Source organism: Ambystoma mexicanum, chromosome 10 (genome assembly GCF_040938575.1).
Source record: "Ambystoma mexicanum isolate Mex_15411 chromosome 10, UKY_AmexF1_1, whole genome shotgun sequence".
Classification (NCBI taxonomy): domain Eukaryota; kingdom Metazoa; phylum Chordata; class Amphibia; order Caudata; family Ambystomatidae; genus Ambystoma; species Ambystoma mexicanum.
In genome coordinates, this window is record NC_090932.1 from 457,378,977 (window position 1) to 457,404,477 (window position 25,501).

At 43.2% G+C, this 25,501-nt stretch overlaps 1 pseudogene; it reads right to left on the minus strand.

Annotated features, from left to right (window-relative positions):
• Window positions 1-256: 256 nt before the first annotated feature.
• On the minus strand, window positions 257-25,501 carry LOC138492763 (E3 ubiquitin-protein ligase RNF216-like; annotated as a pseudogene).

Below are 25,501 nucleotides of genomic sequence, written 5' to 3' on the forward strand. Positions count from 1 at the left end.
CGCACTTCACCACACCGCAAGAACAAACTAACAACACAACCCGCACCAACAGCACACGAGGACTGGCATTGATCCGATACTCGCACCAAAGCTCAGCACACGGTGTATACCGAACTGAAGCTGCCAACAGGACACCACTTCTCGCACTATCCCACTCCCTCTTCACCTTACTAACCCACCCCGCCTTCTCGTTTGCAGATCCGCCTGAGCGCCTGGGGACCAATTCCGTTGGCGATGGTGCGCGGTACAAATACCTTTAACATTTAACATAATTGAACCGCCTGAGGGGCAAAGGCGGCACATAAGGAGCAGAAATGGGCCCTAAGTTGAGTGGAAGGTTATTGTGCACAGGGCGGACATGAGGCAGTTGAAATGGGGGATGTACAAATGGATAAGGGGGAATTTGATGTTGGTGCATATTCTGTGGCACTGGTCTAGGGATTACTTTTGCCCGCATTATTTTACGAGGTTCCACTTCAATTGGAGGGCCAATTCTTTTCACACCGTTTTCACCATTTTTCTTTTTCTGTTCTTCTGCTTCTTTCTGAATTTCCTGAATTATCTTCTCATAATCTTGTGAAGGGTCCGTCCACAGGGAACATTTTGTACAGTCACGGCATGGTGCTCCTAGTGATTTTGGATGCTGGCAAAAGTGGTCGTATCCGTTAATGCTGACTCTGCAAAGGTAGCACGTTTGGGCGCCGCATTGGCAAGACATTTGGTTACAACCTTTCCGACTTAATGAGGCCAGTTCCACACTTGTTGCATTTTCTAATGCGGGCAACAGTCATTTTCTCTTCAATTGTAACTTTATACTTGATGTCGTCCTTTTCAGCCAGTTGTTCACACGTAAATTCTTCATGCTCCTTCCAGGGCCATTGACATTTTCTGCACGTTTCCTTTCTGCACCTGGGATTGGGCCAAAACTGAATCGAGTCACCCCTTTGTCCAGAATAGCAGGTAAACTGCACAAGGGACATCTGACCAGCTCATCCACACAGGCAGCAGCAATCTCCTCCTCAGCTTTCCGCTCATAGTACTTGTGCAGAATGTTCTTTGGTAACACTTTCTCCAGTTCGCTGGCTGGGAAATCACATGTGGAAGTGCCTTCTATGCAACCGAGTTCGGACTTTCCAGAGCCAAAGACCGCCCCCTGAGCATATCTAATGAGGCACTCCTTGAAGAACAAATGACTATCTGCAGATTGTGTCAGCTCATCAAATGCAAACTCGTCCTTTTGATACTGCTCCTCATTCATTTGGAGGGCAAGAAGGAAATCGGCATGTTCTGCCAATTTCTTCGTTTTTTGTTCATAGTACCCCCTGCTCCTCAATTACAGAGGGATGAAGCTTATCCTTATCATAGGACCTCCAGTAATGTCTTTTGGTCTCTAGGAAAAAATGCCCGTCAATCGGTGTATGAAAATAACTGAAGATGAGCATTAAGGACTCCATGATCGATTGACTGACAAAATATAAAATATAGCTTGACTTTTCTGTACCAAGGATTCCACCCCCTATTGTCTTCCATGTTTTCCTTTGTGAGCGCCCTGAGGCCTACCGGCTAGTGGCGCATTAGAAAAGAGCAGATAGATAGTTAGATAGATAGATGAACCTGTGCTAATGAGGACTGTAGAGAAACTGACAAGAAAAAAATCCACTGGCAACATTTTCAGGGGGAAATGACTAATGAAGCTAATTAAAAGACACATCCAAATCTCCTTTTGACCCTCATTAACAATTAGCAGGGTGCAGGCCAGACCGTGCACCCTGTGTCTTACCTTGACAACATTCTCCTTGCCCTTTGATTTGACCTAACATTTTTAGGGTGCCATTATCTTTTTTTAGCCTGCTCCAGATCCTCATCTACTTGTGGCCCAAATAGGTGTGACTTTTCTATGAGAATAGCCTGAGTTTATGCTTCAAAACCTGTACTCCCAAACGACGCATGCCTCTTGACAACAGATGCTCCCGCTATCTGTTCGCCTGCTGTTTCTGCTGCTTCCAAACTATTCTCAGTAACTTTTTCAGAACGTTTCTCCTCTGCGATGGGTTTGCTAAAGGCTCCCTGTATTCCGTCAGGTATCTGCTTGGCCAGTCCCTCCATGTCATTCCATTGAGATCTATTATATCTGGCCATCAGTGCTGTATTGTTAGCAATTCTTGCACTGTAGGCAGTAGACTTGTCCGCTCTCTTACCAAAAGCATATATGCGTCTACTCTCTATCTGGTGAGTACATAGTGACTGCGATAGGTAGTGGAGCACTTTTTTGTGATGTAGTTACGACTAAGGAGTTTGGTGTAGGTTGCCCTCTAATAAGGGGTCTGTAGATGAGAGTTTTTACTTCTCCACCCTTGGGTTCCGTGCCCTGGTGGAGGTGGGTTTCAATTGAGGTGTTAATCCTCTTCTCAATAACATCAAGTAGAGGTATACAGTGTGATCTCTTTCTTTTAGTCGAATACATATTCTATGGAATATCTCTCTCCGGCAAGTTCTTCTGCCATTATCCCAAATTTCAGAGCTGCTCGTGACCAGGTCTGAACATAGGTAAGTGTCCTCTATAGGAGATAACAGCATTGGTGGCTCATCTACATCTAGCGAGGGCATTATATAACCATCTGGGCGGCCGTACTCTCAAGGAGCTAGGTGTGAGTTGAGTCCTCAGTGAGGTCCTGTAACTCATGGGTTGAGCAGTTATCCTCTAGTAAACTAACCTGTTCCTGAGACTTTGCCTTTTTTGCACAAAAATGCGAAAATTTAACTTTTGGACGTTATCTTTTCATTCAATGAGATTAGTGAACAAAAATATTGCAGAATCTTAAAATCATGGTAGTTGTTTATCATGCTGTTATTAGTCCAGCAAACATATTAACACATGGCATAAAACTAAACTGTAGCTAATCACAATATCGGGACTGTGACAATGTGTCTGCACAAATATATTTCCCACAAAAAATTAGGGCCCACACGATTTCTTTTTAAAAAAAAAGAAATTAAAAAACATTACAGAAATCATGGTTATCACTTCATTAAACAGAGCTCTAGAGACAAATCCACTCATACTTCAAAATAGTTTCAGATGACCAGGGCAAAGTCATGTTGCTGCACCAACAGTTCTTCTTAGCCAATAGTCATCTCCACATTGATATTTTAGAGTCAAAGGATTTCCTCACCAATGAGAAAGTCCAGAGGCCAGGAAACCTACATTTTAAGAGTGCTGCGATTAAAGTTAAGGTAAAAGATTGCAGCCAGTAAAAAAGACAAATGCAAATAATTAAGGCCTGGATGTGTGCTGTAGTTTCATGCATGGGGGTAGAATCCAGATAAAGAACGACTCAATTCCTTAAAAACAACAGTTAAAATGGGGCAAAACTTTTCTCCAACTGTGTATTGCAAACATCAAGATAACGATGGGGAAAAAAGTACTCACACAACTTGCACCTCAAAGGAAGTGAAGTGGGCGATGGTGGGAAATGTTGGGTTATTATGGGTTTGAAGTATTTTTCAACCTTGTAGAAAGATGCATGACGCATAAAGTAACTGCCAGATGTAAATATCCTGTTCCAATTAGCCAATATGCCATATCTCATACCCATAGATGAGCTATTCTCTTAATTGATCTACCATCACCGAAACCCACGTGTCCTTTGTCCATATGAAAAGCTGTGATCTTTAAGTAGCAGGCTCCAATAAGCTAGGCAGACAGAAGAAAAAGAGCCATTTGCAGATGGCACTAAACATACAGTAAACAGCTTTGAGGTCAAATTGCACCAAAGAAAGTTGACTTACTCCAGATCTTGTAAGAAAAATAGTGCAATTGCTTTCATGGACCTCGGGAGCACTCTAAGTAATGGCTCTAATCTGTATGAGTGGTGTTACTAGACATCTGAGCTGATAGATCTAATGTAAAAACCATAACACACTGCCTATTGCAAGATTTAAACAACTCTCCTGAGCCAAATTCCAGCCAGGCAGTTTTAGAATGATTCGGCTGCAATACTCTCCCAGCTGGAAACACCCACGCAAATGTGTAGACCCACAGCAGCCAGCCAGGTTTCTGTTATAAATGTCTTTAATCTGTTAACAGGTCGGTAAGATTCTTTCCTCAAACAAATTTCTATAGAACAGTGGAGACAAACCAGCATGCTGCCTGATAAAAGATTATCAGCACATTTAAAATGGGAAATAAGTAGGTCTGAAAGAGCAGAGACTGGCGGTTCCAATTAAAAACACTATTGCAGTGGTCTTCAAACTATGGATCTGGCCCTCTGAGGGTGGAGGTGAGGGGGGTGCGAGCCTCTTCCAAAAGGCCAGTAGTGACTGATTTTAATAGAACATTTAAGCAGAAATGACATCTGGGGGGGGGGGCAGCAGCAATATTTCGACTCAAAGGGAGGGGGCTCGGCAACAACATTTTCACTTAAGTGGGGGTCTTGGCATAAACAAGTTTGAATACCACTGCACTATTGGATGGAAACAAGGACCCTGCCAATGTTCAATAAATGTACAGGACAAAGAGGCCAAGGTCACGAATCCAGTATCCGCCTTACAAATATTACCATTTGGTTTTAGTTAAACATTTGCGGTCTAATTATTTTCAGATCAAGCTCAAGGTAAAAACAAAGAATTGGAAAGGAGGCAAAACATGTATAACTTCACCTAAAGAATGCACAGGGTGGCAACAGAACATGCATTAAAACGTCCTGATTTAAAACAAACAAACTCTCCTTTACTGTAAAATCTGCCGTTTTCACGTCAGTAACTACCCAACCATGGCAAACAAGCTGAGAAACTTGAGATTTGCTACAAAATGTCAACTGGCTGAGCAGGTAGCAGCTTGAAACAAGAGCTCCTGCTCTCCCTGATCTTTGATAATCTGAAGGTACAATGAATATTAATACCAAAAAGAAGATTGATTCCCTTGAGAACCCTGCTTCCAAGAAAACTAAAGCTGACATAGAGGAGATTCCCAGTGCCCAGGACATTTACACTCTGCTTTTAAAGGTGTCTCAAGATGTTGGTGAGTTGATGGCCTCATTTGCTGATTTGAATGGTAAGGTGACTAATCGTGAGAGAAGAGTTGGCCAATTAGAAAACGACTCTGTAGGTCTCTCTATAGAAATTTCGGGAAGTTACATAGAATATAATAACTTAAGAAGGGATTTGGAGGATATGAAGATTAAAAACTTAAAATTGGACTTGAAATCCAGAAATCAAAACCTTATGCTCATGGGCCTCCCTGAAGACACAAATAAAGATGAACAAATGGAGGGCACTTTAATCCAAATACCAGAAATGGATGGCCAGGGAACTTTGAACCCGGAAGATTTAGAGCCTTCAGAGTAGGGAAACTAGAGCACGAAACCAAGACAAATATTAATGGTCTTTACAAAGATAAAGGCAAAGGAGAAAGTACTGAAGGCAGGAAGAGAAAAAGGTCAAGTTTTTTTCATAACAAATAACAATTGGCAATATTCGCACACTATCCAAAAGAATTAGTGGAGAAAAGAAGATTGTTCTTGCAAGCAAAGAGATTGGCAAGGGAAAGGGAAATAAAAACTGCACTAGTCAAACCAGCAATTCTTAAGGTATTTTTTACAAATGGCCTTAAAATTACAGAGGATCCTGAAGAGGCAAAGAGCTGAATTGTTAGCTATGGTGACCATAAAAATCCAGGGTTTTAGTAGGTTTTTAGGGAAATAGGAATAATTGTTGGTTTGATTGTGTGGTTGAATGGATATAGTATATAGTTTAGGTTATTTCTAGTATTTATAACTATATATGTATACACTTCCCTGGGTTTTTAGGTTTCTAAAATGGTGGTTTAATGTAATTTATAATAGATTTTTATAAATCAAAATGCTGCCATATAACAGCTTGGAATCCTTTCACGTTTTGATTTTAAATAGAATGTAACGAGGTTTCGTTTTGTTTTCTAAATGCAATGCTTTTTGATAGGTCCTTTCCTCTAGCTTTCAGGAAGTAACCTAAGTGAGAGAGAGGTCTGTGGTTCAGTTTTACCGAGCCGTGTAGGCTTCCCTCCTTTTAGCTGCATCTTTATATTGACATTATGTGGATCGCTGTGCCGGGTTTCGTATTTAGGAGTGTGGGGCCGGCTGCTGCTTCTGTAGTCGGTGCAATGACGGTTTAGGCAGAGGAGGCAAGGTGTTCGGGGGTTAACACAACTGCAGTCAGGTGTGTCATCAGATAGCTGTATAATTACAAGATTATCACAGTTAAACTACGGAGGTTCTTCCGTTTGTATTTATGTGTCACGATCCCTTCTATGTTAACTGGTCCATCATTAGTGAAACCTGGTAGAGACGGTACAAAGAACAAAGTTACATTATATCGGCGTTTGCCTGCTGTACCTCTAACTCCACGGCATAAGCATTTCCTTAGGAATAGCGGACATCGCTTGCCGTGGCGACTATGGTGGCCATTACGCTCTTCATACGTAGCGTAATCCTGAGAGAGGGGACGTGGGTTCCATGGCAACCTGTATAGACTTCCGGGTTCTTCGACTCAGCGCTTCTGATTTTGAATGAATCACGGCTCTACCTTATATTGACATGCTATCTTGGAAACCTTTTGATCCTGTACCCTCATCTTCTAATTGCCTGTTGACTCGGACTCTCCTTTGGTTATTCTTTCGTCTGCTGATTCCAACCTGTTTGCTTACCTGTGTACCGAACCAGCTGGCTCTCCGGACTCCTATTGCCTGCCGATTCAACTCGGATTGCTTACCCGTGTACCGAAACAGCTTTATCTCTGGGCTCCTCTTGCCTGTCGCACTATGACAAGACTATTTCCCAAATAATTTATAAACAATAAGTTTGAATTTCTTGAACTTTATTTTTTAGTGTTGCATTTTCTGCTCTAATTGTGGACCTGATTCACACTGGAAGATTCCAGTCTAATTTTCTAAAGCCGTCATACGTTAATGTGTAACCAATTTAGGGTGAGCTCAACAAAATGAATATGATTTATCTTAACACGAAGTATAGATCATTTTATAATTCACTTGTTCTATGTGATATACCGTCTTACCCATGGGTTACTGGTGCGCATCTCTTTGTGGCCACAGATTAAAATGCTGCTCATACAATACCCCTGAGGGGGGTTTATAGAATGTATTAATTTGTGCACAGGGTGAATTTGTGTAACTATTCAAAAAAATAGATGTCTTTATTAGGAAGGCTAACACCTAACTAATGGTGATTTTCATTTTTCTGTTGATTTTCTTTTCTTTGGTTTTTTCTGTATTTTACATCATCCGTTCAATCCTAGCCTGATTGTGTGACTTCAATACAGTATGGTCTATTCATGCTTTATTGTTAAATGGTCGTGTCATTATCTACCTACGTTTTATATTTTCAATGATGTTCATGCCCAACGGGATTGATTATTATTTTCCATTTCTATGCTTACTGTATATATACAGCCTTGACAACGACCAGGGGTCGAACAACGTGTCGGCTGTGTGTTTTTACTACAGAAGAATAAATCAAGACTTAGTACCTAATTGACTTTTATAGATCTTTTGGATGATTTAAAGACAAACTAAAGTTGGACTTTGAGCACGAGGAACTTTCCCGAACCACTTTTTTTGTAAAGTTCAGGCTGCCATGGATTGGCCAGTACCATCTAATTTAAAGCAACTTCAGTCTTTTCTTGGATTCTCGAATTTCTATAGACGCTTTATCAAGTCTTTCTCCTGCATGTCAGCTCCCTTGACCGCCCTCACGAGCTCCAAGACCTTTTTTGCCTGGAATCACAAAGCCCAGGAGGATTTTGCGCTTCTGAAGTTCCGCTTTTACTACGGCCCCTGTGCTGTTGCATCCCAATCCTGCCTTACCTTATGTTGTCAAAGCAGGCGCATCAGATGTGGCCGTTGGTACGATACTGTCACAAGAGTTTCCCGACACAGCCGCCCTGCATCCAGTGGCTTTCCATTCCAGGAAACTAACGTCTTATGAAGCAAACTACACCATAACCGAAAAAGAATTACTGGCGGTCCGCAGTGCGTTTTTAGTATGGTGACACCATCTCCTCGGAACTTCGGTTCCAGTTCAGGTTATCACGGACCATTGCAATCTTTTGGCGCTACAGTCTGTTAAGTGTACTACAGCCCGACACGCTAGATGGCATGAGTTCTTTTCTATGTACCATTTCCAGATCACATGTAGACCTGGTTTTAAACATTCTAAGGCAGACGCTCTATCACGTATACAGGGCGTTCCTCGCGTGCTCATGAAGGTGAAAAACATCTGTTCCCACAACAGGTCGTATGTGCCTGCATAATGCAAAATCCCCTGTGCTCTTCTTTGATACAGTGGGTGCGTTCAAATCCTACTTTGGTGCATGACCTTGGTTTAACGGTCTTCAATGAATTACCTTACCATCTGGGGCTTATATACTTACCTACCCTTGATGATCGTAGAACGGTGCTACAATGGTGTCATGATTCCAGGTTTGCAGTTCATCCTGGGGTACGTAAAACATTGGAACTGTTACAACGATGGTGTTGGTGGTCCTCCATGAAAGATGATGTGGAGGAATACATTAAGTCCTGCGCAGTATGTGCTCAATGTAAGAACGCACTCTCCAAACCCATTGGTCTTTTACACCAACTACCCGTACCATATCAACCCTGGGAAATCTTGTCTATGGATTTCATAGTTGAGTTGCCTGAAGTTTCAGGTCACAATAGGATTTGGGTAGGCGTTGATTCTTTTTCGAAAATGGCTCTGTTTGTGCCTTGTAAATACCTTCCAACTGCTCCTGTTCTGGCGAACCTATTCCATCGACAGGTTTATCATTTCTTTGGTCTCTCGAATATAATCATCTCTGATCAGTGTAACGCTCACCTGATTCCCGTAGAGGCGCTGGTCTTGACTGGGCGTATACCGTATCTTCAAAGGTGATGTGTAACACACGGGTGGCTCTTTGGGATGGACCTCTGTGCACTGTATGTCTGACTCGAAGGGTAAGATGTCTGCAGATAGAAAATATGGGATTAAGGAACTGGGTTATTGAATGTCTCTCTCTTCTTCCCTTTCTCTTCTCCTGTAGAACCCCAAAGGTTATCGCTCTCACCTTAGGTAAGTGAACGCCGTGCTCTCCATCTGCCTCGGGGCAGGGTGCTGTAACCAGTTTCTTCACTGGATAAGGGGAGCAGGCCTCTTGACTTCAGAGGACTGCTGTCCGTCGTTTACTGCACGAACGGTAAGTTTCGAGTAATTCTAATGTCTTTAAAGTCTTTAGTAATGATGTTTCTTGTTTTGCAGGGTTCCGGCGATGGCGGATGACGGGCTGAAGTGAGTTGAAGATGGAGCCCGTGTGATGAATAGAAGCGCCTGGAAGCACGTAAGTAAGCGCTTGTTGCCTGCTTCACGATGCGCTCTAACTGTCTTTTTATTTTGCAGGTACAAGTTCGGAGTGGCTGCAGGGTGCCGGAATACCCACTGGATTAGATGTGGAAAGGAGTAATGGCACGTGAGTATTAAAGTTCCCCAATGTCTTTAAACGCACCTTGTTTTGTCTTTCAGATGCGGGTTGCAGCGCCGAAGGCCTCCGGAGCGTGCGAAGAGTTGGTAAGCTTTTGTCTTTCAGATGCCGGAATGCAGTGTGAAGACCTCCGGAGCGCACAAAGAATAGGTAAGCCTTTGTCTTTCAGATGCCGGAATGCAGCGCGAGGCGTTGGTGACAGCCGATGGACCAGGTAAGTGAAGAGCTGTCACTGAAGACCGTAATGCTAACCTGTTCTTTCTTGTCTTTATAGGTGTTGCTGAAGACTGGATTCAGGATGGTAAGCCTTTTTCCTTAGGCCCAGGATCAGATGCAGAAGACACGATGAGCGTTCTGCTGCAGAGGATGCAGAATAACGCAAAGCAAGATTCATCCATCGGGTGTGGTTTAAATAGCCTCCTGTAGTGCTTAGGTGTCTCCTTCCACAGCCACGCCTAGGTAAGAAAAGAGTTCCTGCTTTCCAGAAGAGTTCCAGTGTTCTGAATCTAGGGAGTGGCTCCTGCCCCACCCAACAGGAAAAGTAGTTCCAAACAGAAGAGGATCAGAGGCTCAACTGGCAGGCAAGTAAGCAGCATGGTCTGCTGCAGGTAAGTCCACCCAAGCATTATGAGCCCGGCGCTTCCAGCGCTGGGACTGGGCATATTTATGAGCCTGGTGCCACTGGCGCCAGGACTGGGTCCAAAAGGTCCCAATTGGGACTGGTTGGCACTCGGAACCTGGGTTATGGATCTGCTTCCAAGGGAGTTGGGAAAACCCTGACCTTTTGGAAACAGAGATCATGACAGTACCCCCCCCTCAAGGCCCCTCCCAAACCGGGCTTCTCCGGGGGTTTTGGCTTGTCAGGAAATCTTTTGATTAGGCGAGGAGCGTGGACATATTCAGCAGGTTCCCAGGATCTCTCTTGGGGGCCGTAGCCTTTCCAGTCAATTAGGTAAAATAGTTTAGATTTGGAGATCTTGGAGACCAGAATGCTTTTGACTTCAAACTCGAGTTCTCCATCAACTAGGATAGGTTTTGGAGATTTAGTTAGTCGGGTTTGAGGTTGCACGGGTTTTAATAGAGAGACGTGGAAGACCGGATGTATCTTCATGTGCGGGGGCAAGTCCAACTTGACCGCTACTGGGTTTACTATGGTAGTGATGGAATAGGGACCAAGGTATCTTGGGTTGAATGTGCGTGGCCCTTTTAGAGGTAGATATTTGGTGGATAACCAGACTTGATCCCCTACTTGATATTGAGGGGCTTCCTTCCGATGTTGATTTGCTCCTTTCTTGTATTGTTCTTTAGCCCTTTGAAGGTGAGAAACAGCTTCCTTAAAGGCTTGGGTGATTGTAGAATGCAGGTAGTCTACTGCTGGTGTTTCAAGATCTTGGAGGGGATCCAACTCCGAGGTTCGAGGGTGACTGCCGTACAAAAGAAAAAACGGGGTTTTCCCAGTTCCCGAATGGACAGAGTTATTGTAGGCATATTCGGCTATCCAAAGGATGTCTTTCCAAGTTTTTTCAGTTTGTTGCAGCATGCAGCGTAAATACTGTTCCAGAGTTTGATTGGTCCTCTCGGTTTGTCCGTCGGTCTGAGGGTGGTGACTGGTCGATAGTCTCACATCAATTTGAGCCGACCGACAGCAACTCCGCCAAAAATGAGAAATAAATTGACTACCTCGATCCGAAATTAGAACCGAAGGAAAACCGTGCAGTCGGACGATGTTTTCGAGAAATTCTCGGGCCAGAGTTGCTGCTGTTGGCAAGCCTTTGAGCGGAATGAAATGCGCCATCTTGGAGAATAAGTCCACGATTACTAGAATCGTATTGTATCCGGAGCATGAAGGTAGATCGGTGATGAAGTCCATAGAAAGCGTATGCCAAGGGCGAGGTGGGATGTCAATAGGGCGTAAGAGGCCTGCTGGTCTTTCCTTTTGACTCTTGTTTTGGGCGCATACTCCACAGGACATTATAAAGTCTCTGATATCTTTTTTCCAAGACGGCCACCAGAAGTAGCGCTTGATCTTTTCTGAGGTCTTGGCCCTACCGGGATGTCCTTCCATTAAAGAATCGTGATAACAAGAGATTACTTTTTTCTGTAAATCTGTGCTGGGTAGGTATAATCGTTCTTGGAAATACAATAAGTTGTCCTTTACTGCAAAGTCCTTTCCCTGCAGATGCCAATTCTGTATGTCTGCTGGAGTTACAAGTTGCCTGGCTTTATCCTTAACTTCCTCTATGGATTCTGTGGCGATTACACCCAGAATTCTTTGTTCGGGAATGATTGGTACAGGTTTAGGGTTGATCAAGTGTTCATCCACTCCCATCCGAGAAAGGGCATCAGCTTTACCGTTCTTTGTACCAGGTCGATAGGTAATTATGAAGTCAAACTCGGCAAAGAATAATGCCCAACGGAGTTGTCTAGAGGATTGGGCTTTTGCGGTTTTCACATATTGCAGGTTTCGGTGATCCGTAATCACAGTAACGGTGTGTCGGGCCCCCAGCAGATAATGCCACCAAGCCTTAAAGGCAGACTTGATAGCCAGAAGTTCCTTGTCAGTAATCGTGTAATTGATTTCAGGAGGCGAGAATTTGCTGGACCAAAATGCCACGGGATGCAACTGATTGGTTACCGGGTCCTTTTGTGATAGAACTGCCCCCATGGCAAGGCTTGAAGCATCAGTTTCCACGATGTAGGGGAGTTCGGGGCGAGGGTGTTTTAAGATTGGTGCAGAGATAAATTTAGTCTTCAAATCCTGGAAAGCTTGTTCCGCCTCAGTAGACCATTCAAAACGTTTTTTTTTTTAACAAGGCAGTGATGTGCTGGACTATTCGAGAGAATTCGGGGATAAACCTGCGGTAAAAGTTAGCGAAGCCTAACATGCTTTGCACACCTTTTACGGAGGATGGTGATGGCCATTTGAGAACTGCATCGACCTTCTTTGAATCCATACGCACTCCGCCAGGTGATAATATGAATCCCAAGAATTCAACTTCAGTCACGTTGAAAACACATTTTTCCAACTTAGCGAAAAGTTTGTGTTGACGCAATCTTTCGAGGACCATTTTCACGTGTTTCCGATGTTCAGATTCCGATGAAGAATAAACGAGGATGTCGTCAATGTAAACAACAACACACACATCTATGAGCTCTCTGAGGACATCGTTCATAAAATATTGAAAGGCGGCCGGGGCATTGCAAAGTCCGAAGGGCATGACCTGATATTCAAATAGCCCATACTTGGTGCGGAAGGCCGTCTTCCATTCATCGCCCTCTTTTACTCGTACCAAGTGGTAAGCTCCTCTAAGATCCAGCTTTGTATATATGCATGCTTTTCTGACTTGGTCCAGGAGTTCAGGGATCAAAGGTAACGGATATCTATTCTTAACGGTGATCTGGTTCAGGGAGCGATAATCTATACAAGTTCTAAGGTCTCCTTCCTTTTTTGGAACGAAGAACAAAGCTGAAGAAGCAGGGGACTTGGAAGGACGAATAAACCCATATGCCAGGTATTGATCCAGGTATTGTCGAAGGTGAAGGTTCTCAGGCTCGGTGAGGGCATAAATTCTACTACAAGGAGGAGTATATCCAGGTATCAGGTCTATCTGGCAGTCATAAGATCTATGAGGAGGTAGAGAGTTAGCCTGATCCTTCCGGAAAACATCTTGGTATTCTAGGTATTCGGGAGGTAACTGGGGAGTCTCTGAAGAAATTGCTGCCAGTGCAACATCAGGTGGAGGGTGACAAGTAGAGACACATTCTGGAAACTGGACCGTTCTTGCTCGCCAATCGATCAGAGGATTGTGTTTCTCTAACCAAGTTATTCCAAGAATAATCTGAAACTGAGGGGCCTTGATCACATCGAACACGATCTTCTCATGGTGTCCATCTTGACTTACTAGCGTCACCTCTTGAGTGGTATGCGTTACTGGCCCGGAGGCTATCTCCGTACCATCCACCGTAGTAATGACGTCCTTTACAGCCTTGGGACAAAGAGTTAGATTCATCCTCAAAACCATTTCATGATCCACATAATTGCCGATGGCACCGCTGTCGACGTAAGCTTCAATTGCATGTAATCGATCCGGATTATCAGGGCTAATGAGGACCATAGGTATCACGAAATGCGAGGTCACAGAACTGGTTTTCACGCTCGGCAAGAGGACCTCTATTCTTGTCGGGCGAGGTCGTTTCCCTGCTCAGAGTTTGTAACTTTGGTAACTGCCGCTCCTACTGCCTTCTTGGCAGGTTTCACCGGACAGTCTCAAAGAAAGTGCCCTGAGTTTCCGCAATAGAGGCATAATTGCAACTGTTTTCTCCTTTCCCGCTCCTTTTGTGTTAGAGGACCTTTCAGACCCCCTATTTGCATGGGTTCCCCGGAGTCTACTCCTTTGGAAGGAGTTGGCGGTTTGGAAAATACTCGAGCATCAAACTTGGAACGATCGGCCTTCCTGTTCTGCAGTCTGTGATCTATTTGAACGACTAAGTCTATATAGTCCGAACAATCTTGTGGGGGATTCACTACTTGGGCTAACACATCTTTGAGCTCTCCACGTAGACCTCTATAAAACAGCGTAATCCTTTTGTCCTCAGGCCATTGAGTTTCCACTATCAGTCTGTTGAAAGACGCAATATAAGTCAAAAGGTCTTGATTACCTTGTCGCAACGAAAGAAGCTCATTGTCCAAGGCCTGCCCCTGTGAATGTCTTGCGAACAGTTTTTCCATACTGAGCTGAAAAGCTTGAAAATCATGGAGGACCGGATCATCTTGATTTACTAGAGGGATCGACCAGTCTGCCGCATTGCCACTAAGGTACGAAAGCACGAAAGCTACTTTAGCTTGATCAGTTGGAAAGGTTGCTGGCCGGCATAAGAAATGCAACCGGCACTGATTGATAAATACTGCAAACCTCTTTGGGTCACCAGAAAATCGTTCGGGCGGAGCCAGAGGTACATTCCCAGGTAGGTTGATCTGCACTGGATTCATAGAGGATGTAGAAGGAAGATTTCCCCCAGATGCGGGTAACGGGGTCTGTCCGGCTTGTGACTGTAGCAATTGTCTAGCGAGATCATCTGTTCGCTCCTTGGAAATAATCAGTTCCCTTCTTAGAGCGTTCGTTTCCTGACGGGCTGCATGCACTTCTGCCCTTAGTTCCCCAAGTAACTGGACTAGCTGGTCGGTATCCGAGGTTTCCATAGCGCCTGGACGGGAGTTTTGTGGTAGGCTTTGCGTTCTGTAACGCTCACCTGATTCCCGTAGAGGCGCTGGTCTTGACTGGGCGTATACCGTATCTTCAAAGGTGATGTGTAACACACGGCTGGCTCTTTGGGCTGGACCTCGGTGCACTGTATGTCTGACTCGAAGGGTAAGATGTCTGCAGATAGAAAATATGGGATTAAGGAACTGGGTTATTGAATGTCTCTCTCTTCTTCCCTTTCTCTTCTCCTGTAGAACCCCAAAGGTTAACGCTCTCACCTTAGGTAAGTGAACGCCGTGCTCTCCATCTGCCTCGGGGCAGGGTGCTGTAACCAGTTTCTTCACTGGATAAGGAGAGCAGGCCTCTTGACTTCAGAGGACTGCTGTCCGTCGTTTACTGCACGAACGGTAAGTTTCGAGTAATTCTAATGTCTTTAAAGTCTTTAGTAATGATGTTTTGCAGGGTTCCGGCGATGGCGGATGACGGGCTGAAGTGAGTTGAAGATGGAGCCCGTGTGATGAATAGAAGCGCCTGGAAGCACGTAAGTAAGCGCTTGTTGCCTGCTTCACGATGCGCTCTAACTGTCTTTTTATTTTGCAGGTACAAGTTCGGAGCGGCTGCAGGGTGCCGGAATACCCACTGGGTTAGATGTGGAAAGGAGTAATGGCACGTGAGTATTAAAGTTCCCCAATGTCTTTAAACGCACCTTGTTTTGTCTTTCAGATGCGGGATGCAGTGTGAAGACCTCCGGAGCGCACGAAGAGTAGGTAAGCCTTTGTCTTTCAGATGCCGGAATGCAGCGCGAGGCGTTGGTGACAGTCGATGGACCAGGTAAGTGAAGAGCTGTCACTGAAGACCGTAATGCTAACCTGTTCTTTCTTGTCTTTATAGGTGTTGCTGAAGACTGGATTCAGGATGGTAAGCCTTTTTCCTTAGGCCCAGGATCAGATGCAGAAGACACGATGAGCGTTCTGCTGCAGAGGATGCAGAATAACGCAAAGCAAGATTCATCCATCGGGTGTGGTTTAAATAGCCTCCTGTAGTGCTTAGGTGTCTCCATCCACGGCCACGCCTAGGTAAGAAAAGAGTTCCTGCTTTCCAGAAGAGTTCCAGTGTTCTGAATCTAGGGAGTGGCTCCTGCCCCACCCAACAGGAAAAGTAGTTCCAAACAGAAGAGGATCAGTGGCTCAACTGGCAGGCAAGTAAGCAGCATGGTCTGCTGCAGGTAAGTCCACCCAAGCATTATGAGCCCGGCGCTTCCAGCGCTGGGACTGGGCATATTTATGAGCCTGGTGCCACTGGCGCGAGGACTGGGTCCAAAAGGTCCCAATTGGGACTGGTTGGCACTCGGAACCTGGGTTATGGATCTGCTTCCAAGGGAGTTGGGAAAACCCTGACCTTTTGGAAGCAGAGATCATGACAATCAGGGATCGCAGTTCACTTCCAAGTTCTGGCGGGCTCTTACTAAGTCTCTGGGCATCGAGGATAGTTTTTCCACGGCCTACCACCCACAAACTGATGGTCAGACGGAACGTCTGTATGCCATGCTCGAACAGTATCTCCGTTGCCTTATTCTCCAACATCAGGATACCTGGTTATCTGTTTTGGTCATGGCTGAATTCGCTTACAACAATTCACTTTGTACGTCCACTGGTACTTCGCCTTTCTATGCTATGTATGGGAGACATCCTCGGACTATTCCTTTGTTATCTTCTTTTTCTTCTAACAGCCCTGCAGCTATGGCTTGCGTTCGTGATATCATTATTGTGCGAAAAGCAGTATATACACACTTAGACACAGTCAAAATCCATCATAAGAAACATGCTGATGCTCGCAGGGTTCCTGCACCTGATTATTCGGTGGGTTCCAGGGTCTGGTTATCCACATGTAATTTGCGGTTACCTGGTCGCCGATCACTCTTACCTCGTTTTGTGGGTCCTTATCCTGTCACTGCTCTCATCAATCCTGTTACGGTTCGTCTTGACCTGCCTGACTCTTGGAAGATTTATTCGGTTTTTCATGTCTCCCTTCTCAAACCCTTCCATTCGACGACTTGTTTACCCGTTCATCCACCCCCATCTCTGTTCAGGGTTCGGATGAGTATGAAGTATGGAGTATTCTGGACACGAAAGTCTTGCGTGGTGTACGATTATATTTGGTAGACTGGAAGGGCTATGGTCCTGAGGATAGGCCCTGGGAACCTATACGAAACATTCACGCCCCTTTATTGTTGTCTAAATTCTGGTCCCTTCAGAGGAGGGCATCTTTGGGGAGGGGCACTGTCAGGATCCCTTCTATGTTAGCTGGTCCATCATTAGTGAAACCAGGTAGAGACGGTACAAAGAACAAGGCTACATTATATCAGCGTTTCCTTAGGAATAGTGGACATCGGTTGCCGTGGTGACTATGGTGGCCATTACGCTCGCCATATGTAGCGTAATCCTGAGAGAGGGGACGTGGGTTCCTTGGCAACCTATATAGACTTCCGGGTTCTTCGACTCAGCGCTTCTGATTTTGAATGAATCACGTCTCTACCTTGTCTTGACCTGCTTTCTTGGAAACCTTTTGATCCTGTACCCTCATCTTGTAATTGCCTGTTGACTCGAACTGTCCTTTGGTTATTCTTTCGTCTGCTGATTCCAACCTGTTTGCTTACCCGTGTGCCGAACCAGCTGGTTCTCCAGGCTCCTCTTGCCTGTCGATTCAACCTCGGATTGCTTACCTGTGTACCGAACCAGCTTGCTCTCTGGACTCCTCTTGCCTGCCAATTCAATTCGGATTGCTTACCTGTGTACCAAACCAGATTTCCTCCTGGAACGTTGTGCCTTCTTGCCTTATTCTTCGGTGATTAGATTGGGAACACTACTGAATTGTCTGTTGGGGAGTTCGCTACACCCAGTGTATTATCTGAGAGCATTGAACTTGAGACTGTCCACAAACTGCTATGAGGTTGTTAGGCGTGCTCGTGCCGGCGGGATAGTTTTGGACTACATACTGCCATCCTCCGTCCAGGCGTCTTTGTACCATCGGGTTAGGGTTAGGATACACTGGGTGTCTGGTGAAGTTAAGATTCCCCCCAACCCAGTGGTAAGTATTCTACCTGGCTATTCCTTTCTTTTGACTCCTCACTTATCCTTGGCTCATCTGCTTTCCTCTGTATTATAGATCACATCTCGGTCCAGTTATCAAGTTAGAGAAGATCTATCTGGTATAAAGAAACATATACCTTGTTAGTGTTACATTCTTGTTCCACTGTTATTGTCTTGACTTATTGCCTGGCTTTATCAAGTAATCATTCCCCACCCCCCCGCTGCAGTGCCTGGTCTTCGTGTGGTGTTTCCCATCTTTTGACTAATTGATCCCTCTGTAATTTACCTTGTGTGTTCGGAGGGTTACATTGGTAAAAATAACTCAACGGCTACACTACGGGTACAAGTTGAGTTCTAACTTGGATTATGACATTATGTAATGCAGTTAGTTTTCAGAGTCATGCTTCCGACTCAATCCATTATCACACGTAGACAAGACCATGTCGGATTAAAATATAATCAGGAGCCAGAAGGCGCAAGCAGTGTTTGTGGGGTCCGAGATTTAGCATCAGCCAAGGTCGAGTCTGGCACACTTAGGCAGTTTGAAAGGGGGAGTCTAACGACCTTGGATTGTTTGTGGATGGGTTTGGAAATCCTCAGGATATATGGGCGTGCAATGTTGGTTTTTGTTTGTTTTACGATGGTCCGAGGCGACCAACAGCTGTGTCAGGCGATAATGGCACTGGCTGAATACTGTCCTGATTTCAAATACCATGGTAAAATTCGGGGTAAGAGATAGCAAATGCATTTACTGGATCCGTCTAACCTCCCTTTCTTCCCTCCCTTTCCAGGACCCTTCTGTATGTGGGCGCACAGCGGCCTCGCATGCTGCCTCGCACTTTGGTTAATGCATGCAGGGTGATTAATACGTCCTCTTCCCTAGTCACGCATTTTCTTTGAGAAAGGCGGTTGGGTGCACACATTGTCTAGGGCTTGGGTTTGATGTGTGCCATGCCTTTAAGTTAACAGAGGAGAATTGCCATTGTCGCAATGCTCCGGCATTGTTCTAAAGGTAACAGTGACATTACAGGGCCCCCTTGTATCAAGCTGCAGGCGGAAATTATATAGAGGCCCTGGAGGGGGTGGAAGCACTATATATGGACATATCTATTAATGGGGCTAATAAGGAAGCTACAGGTGCCACAAATGAGCCACAACCATTGGTGGCTGCATTTTTGTGTCAGAGGAATTGATAATAATATAGTGCAAAAAGAAGCAAAGCAAACGTTGATGCTGTTGTGCCACCTGCCGGATGAAATATGGTGAGTTATAAAGCACATCCCTTCAGCCAATTCAAACTGTGGAGTGGAATTGCAACCTTAGGCAAATCAATTGGTGGTGATTCCATATTAGCCAAAACTATTGGTAGTTCCACCAGAGACAATGCTATTTGTGTTGTTTAACCACTACTTACCATATTATTGTGGGCTTTAAAGAGCCTCCTTTGACCCAGAAATGTTGCTAACAATAAAAAAACAACATCGGCAAATTTATAGGGGGCGCTGTAGTACCATCTATGAACTAAATTATATGTTTAAAAAAACTGCCAGGTAGTGGCCGATACTTCTTCATAATGTATTCATACTTCAAGCGAGTGTCGGGAAGTACGTTAGGAGAGGGGGTGATGGGTGGCTCCTTTGTGTTGGAAATTATTGATGACTTAGAGGATATTTTAGAAAGGAGAATTAAAAGGAATAATTAAATACTTTGTTGACTGATAGATCGGGTCATCTATTCACCACAATTTACAGAGACATATAGTTGTACCCATTGGTGGGAGTCCTTGAATTCAAGCAGTTAAATCCAGTCACAATAACTTCTTGCATCGATTGGGCTATGGAGTAAAGTGGAAAGCTGGTTTGCTCTACGCACAGGTTTGGGCCCTCAGGTGCAGGGTAACCTGGAAGGTTACTCTAGAGGTAAAGGTAGTATAGTTATATTAGTTTTAGTTAAAATCTCCTACCAAACAAACTATTCCATCCATAAAGGAGATGGTATATTTGTCCCTACGATAAGAGAGGGCTATTAGGTTAATTATGGAGGAGTTTGTTTACGTATTACATTATATTGTATATAGTTCATTGATTTTGCATTCCAATATGCGTAAGAAGATTCTGGTAAAGAGGATTTTCATAGTGAAGACAAAATAATTATAATTAATCCTGTTTGGAACATGTTTTGGAAATAAGATCATTGGTTTAGGGATATGGGGAGAGGTAAGCTCTGTTAGGTAAAGGTGAATACAGTTGCATTTACTTTTCGCAAACTCATTACAGCCCTGTGTTAGAGTATGTTTTTTACATTGAGTTTAGCTAATTCTAATTCTACACATTTATATATTTGTTGTTACTTTTACTTTGTTTTCTTTTTATATCAGCATTTGGTTTACGTTCTTCTAGGGACTTTTCTGGGATTATGGCAGCTTCAGGGACAAATGTAACAGACTCTTTGCACACAGTATCTTGGAATATAAATGACCTTAATAATCCAATTAAAAGGAAAATAATGTTGTCACATTTAAAACACTTAAAAGCAGACATTATTTTATTACAATAGATGCATTTGACAGATTTAGAGGCTGCAAGGTTTGAGAGAGGTTGGGCAGGGCAGATGTATCATTCCAATTAATCTTCAAATTCAAGTGGTGTGAATACATTGTTTAAAAAGAATTTTCCAGGAACGATTACAGGTTCAAAAGCAGATAGAGAAGGTAGCTGGTTAACAGTTTCAATCCGGATCCAAGATTTGGATTTCACAATATGTAACGTCTATGCTCCCAACATTTACAGTAGGCCATTTATAAATGGGTTGGGTCGCCTTTGATTAGACATAGGGGGAAAGAATCTGTTGCTAGGAGCTGACTTTAATCTGGTGGTGGATCCAGTTTTGGATAGAAGTAGCCAGATAGGGATGGAAGGAACAAAGATAGAGAAGCTTTGGGATTATTGATGCAGGATTTTGGATTGTCAGATGTTTGGAGATTGGATCATCCTACAGGGAAAGAGTACACTTTTTATTCTAGAGCTCATAATATCTATTCAAGGATAGACAATCTGTTAACCTCTGGGATAGTGACACAAAACTTCAAGTGTTTTGAGATAGAGAGTATCGTCATTTCAGACCATGCACCCATTAGATTGGAACTTTCACTTGATTATTCATTGGGCAAAACAAAGACATGGAGAATGAACACCACAGTTTTGAAAGATGAAGAACTGAGGAGTATTTTGCTGTCTGAAGCAGAAGAATTATCAAGACAAATATGAATGGGGAAGTTGGATTGGATATGGTGTCGGAGAGTTTCAAATGTGTTATGCAAGGGGTAGCCATGAATCTGTCTGGAATCAAAAAGAGGAAAAGAGACAATGAAATGAGAGAGCTAAATGTTTCAATTAAAGAATTGGAATAGGAGTTGATGAGATCGGCAGATAGAGGAAAACAGTTGAGGTTAATGAGGTTGAAATATGATCTGAACAAAATTATAAGTGAAAAGGCAGAGTTTGCCGTTTTCAAGACTAAATGTAGATATTATGAAGGTGGAGAAAAATGTGGAAGATTGTGGGCTCATTGTCTGAGGGTGAGAGAAGCAAACAGAACAAATAATGCAATAAATGTGGATCAAAAAATGTTACGGGATCCAAGGGAAATAAATGACATATTTAAGCAGTTTTATGCTGATCTATATAGTGAATCTCAGGGAGTTGATCTAGACTGGATGGAGAAATGTCTTTCAAACTTGCAATTAAGAGGCATTATTGAGCAAGAGAAGGTAGTTATAGATACTGAAATATCTATGCAAGAAATTAGGAAGGCAATTTGGAGGTTGAATTTAGGAAAGTGCCCAGGGTCGGATGGTTTACTGGCTGAGTTTTATAGGACAATGCTGGATTGCGTCCTAAGTCTGCTCAGGGACATGTTTGTACATAGTAAAAATGTGGGTGTTTTACCTCCATCTCTCAGGCATGCTACAATATCTCTGATCCTAAAACTAGGTTGTAGTTTATAGACCTATTAATCTGATTAACTCAGATAGTAAAATATTATCGAAAATCCTGGCAAATAGATTGGAAAAGATTCTCCCAACATTAATACATCCAAAACAAGCAGGTGTTATTAAGGGGAGAGTATCAGCTTCTAACATGCGAAAGCTTTTACTTACCTTGGAGGAATCAAAACAAATTGCAAGAGGACTCAGTGGCTTTGTCACTAGATGCGGAAAAGGCATTCGATCGGGTTTGGTGGGAGTTTCTGCAGAGAACCACGGAGAAGATGAATTTCGGAACTGGTTACTTGAAATGGATTAGAGTGCTTTATACAAATCCTATAGCAGAGATGAACACAAACGGAAGAATATCAGGCAAATTTGATTTGCAACGTGGTACACGCCAAGGCTGCCATTATCCCCTATGCTATTTGTGATCTCAATGGAATCATTGGCTGAGGCAATAAGAGCTGACAATCAAATCACTGGAATACATTTTAATGGAGTTAGTCAAAAGCTTTGGTTATATGCCGATGATCTTCTAGTGGTTATTCGAGACCTCACAACTTCAATCCCATCCCTGAATTTGTTTATTGAGGAATTTGGTTCTGGATCAAACTATAAGATAAATTGGACCAAATCAGAAGCCTTGCCTTGTACTCAGACAACCAACAGAGATCTGTTAAAGGGGGTTGTTTTCAAATGGTGCCCTTTTAAGATGAAATATTTAGGAATTTCGATCACAAAGAATATCAAGGAGATGATGAGCCTAAATATGGACCTGATAATAGAAAAAATAATATTGGAATTAAAGCGGTGGGATTCACTAAAGTTGTCTTTGGGGGTAAGGTAAAAGCTATTAAAATGATGTTAACACCGAAGATAACCTATATCATGAGTATGATCCCTCTGCCAATAAAGAAATCAAAGCTGAAGAAATTGGATAGTCTGCTCCAATCATTTGTGTGGGATAAGAAGACACCAAGATTGAAACTTTGGAAGCTGCAATTGCAGAATGATAGAAGGGGACTAAACATACTAAACTTTGAACATTACCATCATGCATTCACATTGTGACATATTATGCCATTCGTTGTAGAAGAGGTGGATGAGTGGGCATTTGCAGAGACTAGCCTGATGGGTCCGTTAAGCACTTGGGCAGTCCTATCAACTACCAGAGCAGACTATGGGAATCGCTGTATTCTGACTGAATTTCTGAGATCTACATGGAGGGCATATGAAGTGGCTTTGCAATTAAGGCCAGGACGAACAAATACTTCTTCAATATGGTTGAATCCTGAAATTAAAATAAAGAATAAAACATTATTCTGGGAGAATTGGTATCTAGAAGGAATTGAAAAACTAGAAGACCTGTTTGAAGGGGAATTAAAAGTAAATTACAGCCTTTCTGATTGTACTTATGGCGAATATCAAAGTTTGAAACATGCAGTGAATATGCAAAAATGGGATAATTCAGATTTAATGAATATTATTAAGAAAATAGGCAGACAAGAAAAAATGGCATCTAAGATATACAATCTGTTAGGCAGAAATTCAAAAGGAAAGCAAAAGATCCTGTCAGCATGGTCGGCATGCCTAGATGAGGAAATGACGCAAGGAAGATGGGAAGCGCTCTATGGAAATATCAAAAGGATGTCATTAAATTTAGGAGAGAGAGCTTGTCAAGTGAATATCATGAACAGAGTTTATTGGACGTGAGCTAGATTACAAAAGCAAGGCTTAAGTTTGACGGACACTTGTTGGGGATGTGGCCATGTTCGAGGTACATTAGAACATATGTTTTGGGAATGTTGGGAGGTGAAAGATTTTTACAAAGTTATAACCGGATTGATGAATTAAGTGGTGAATGTGGATCTGGAATTTGACTTGGGGGGGGTCATTACGACCTGGGTGCAAAGGGATACCGGGCACCGGTAATGACACTGGTGCCGGTAATCCCTTAGCGCCCTATTTCGAGGTCCCTTTGCGGGTCCCTCCCTTAATGCCTGGTTTTACCAGGCGTTATGGACGGGGCCCGCAAAGGGATACCGGGGTACCATTGTTGCCGCCTTCCCCCTTCCCATTGAGCCCTATTGGGCTCAAATGGGAATGGGGAATGTCTCTGGTGAATGGAGAATTACCAGTCCCGCCGACCTCGGACTGGACCGGTAATTACTCCCTTCACCAGAACGGAGTCGGACCGATTTTGGAGGCAACCATGGCGCTAACAGCGCCATGGCTACCTCCAAACTCGGAATGAGGCAGAGTTTGGGAGAAGATAAAATCCTGGAAGATTTGGAGCAACATCACACAACCTGAATTTTGAAAGTGGTCAAAAAGCTAACATTCCGGCAATCGAAATCGACTGGTTTTCCGACATTGACCTCATGGTTGGATTAAATGTTTTCATTGTGCAACATTGAAAAACTGGTGTTTATAATGCAGAGAAAGGAAGCTGCTTTTCATAAAGATTGGGGGGCTTTCTAAATTTGGAGCTGGATTGAATTGTTTCAAGAGAAGAGCTTAGAAGATAAGTACATTTTTAAATCTTGGTATATTTATGAATATTTTTATGTTTTTTAAATATTTGATGAGTTGATTACCTGAGATTATTGTGTATTTTAGGCATTTAAAGGTTTGTTGCTTAATTTCTTCATTTTTTTCTACTTCTCTTTTCCTTTCCTTTTCTTTCTCTTGTCTCTTCTTATTGCATTCCATCTAGAATTTGAATTTAGTCTTTATTGTGGATTGTTAGAATGGGGGTTGGGTTTTGGCTTAATAATTGTTGTTGAATTTAGATTGTTTAAGTTTATTAAGTTTAATTTATTGTATCTTTAATTGCTTGATGAAAAATTGAATAAAATTAGTTTCAAAACCCCCAAAATGTCAACTATGACTTAGGAAGGCCTTCACGCTAACAAAACGTATAAATGGCCAGGTATAAGCTTTCGCTTTGCATTGAACAGATGCAGTTGTAATTGTCCAGTGGCTAACTATTGCTTGAAGTGGGTTTACAACATCAACTAAAGTGGCACAGAAAAACAAACATTCCAACCATTTTAGTTGAAGGTCCCCATTAGGGAGTAAAAGAAGAGAAGTGCTCACAGGGTTTGAGATGATATATGGCCTGTGCACCAATTCAGAAGATAAAGTGCACCAACAACTCTAGATTTTTAAACTAACTACACCCAATATATATATTGATGAATCTGCTTTATTGCCAATTGATGTTAAACATTCAGTAGTTTTCTTTTTCTAAGAAGAACATTCGCTTTTCGATTTTCATCTGCCTTTGCTCAAATTTGAAATCTATATTTGCATACTGGTTAATTTCTTTCCGTCTTTTCCGTTTCCCAATGGATTCAGGCGACATTTCCTGCCATTTCTTTATAGCTTTTGAAAAGGCCTTTCGGTCCCCATCCCTGCAGCGGTGAAAGGAGCATGGAGAGACGGACGGTGCGAGGAATAGGAAAGGGTGTAAGCAGGCGAGGGAACTGATAGCCAAAGGGGGCTGTAGCCCCCCAGGAGCAGCAGCTGCCGAAACAGACACATAGGATTCAGAAGATCCTCCCAGAAGAACCCTTATGGACCTAATGGGATTTGAACATGGTGGAGATACAAAACATGGAATGGCTCTGGTTCTAAGGGAGGTTCAGACATTTCTATGACTACTACTAAAGCATTTCACACTGATCCTTTGGGATATTCATCAGAACCAT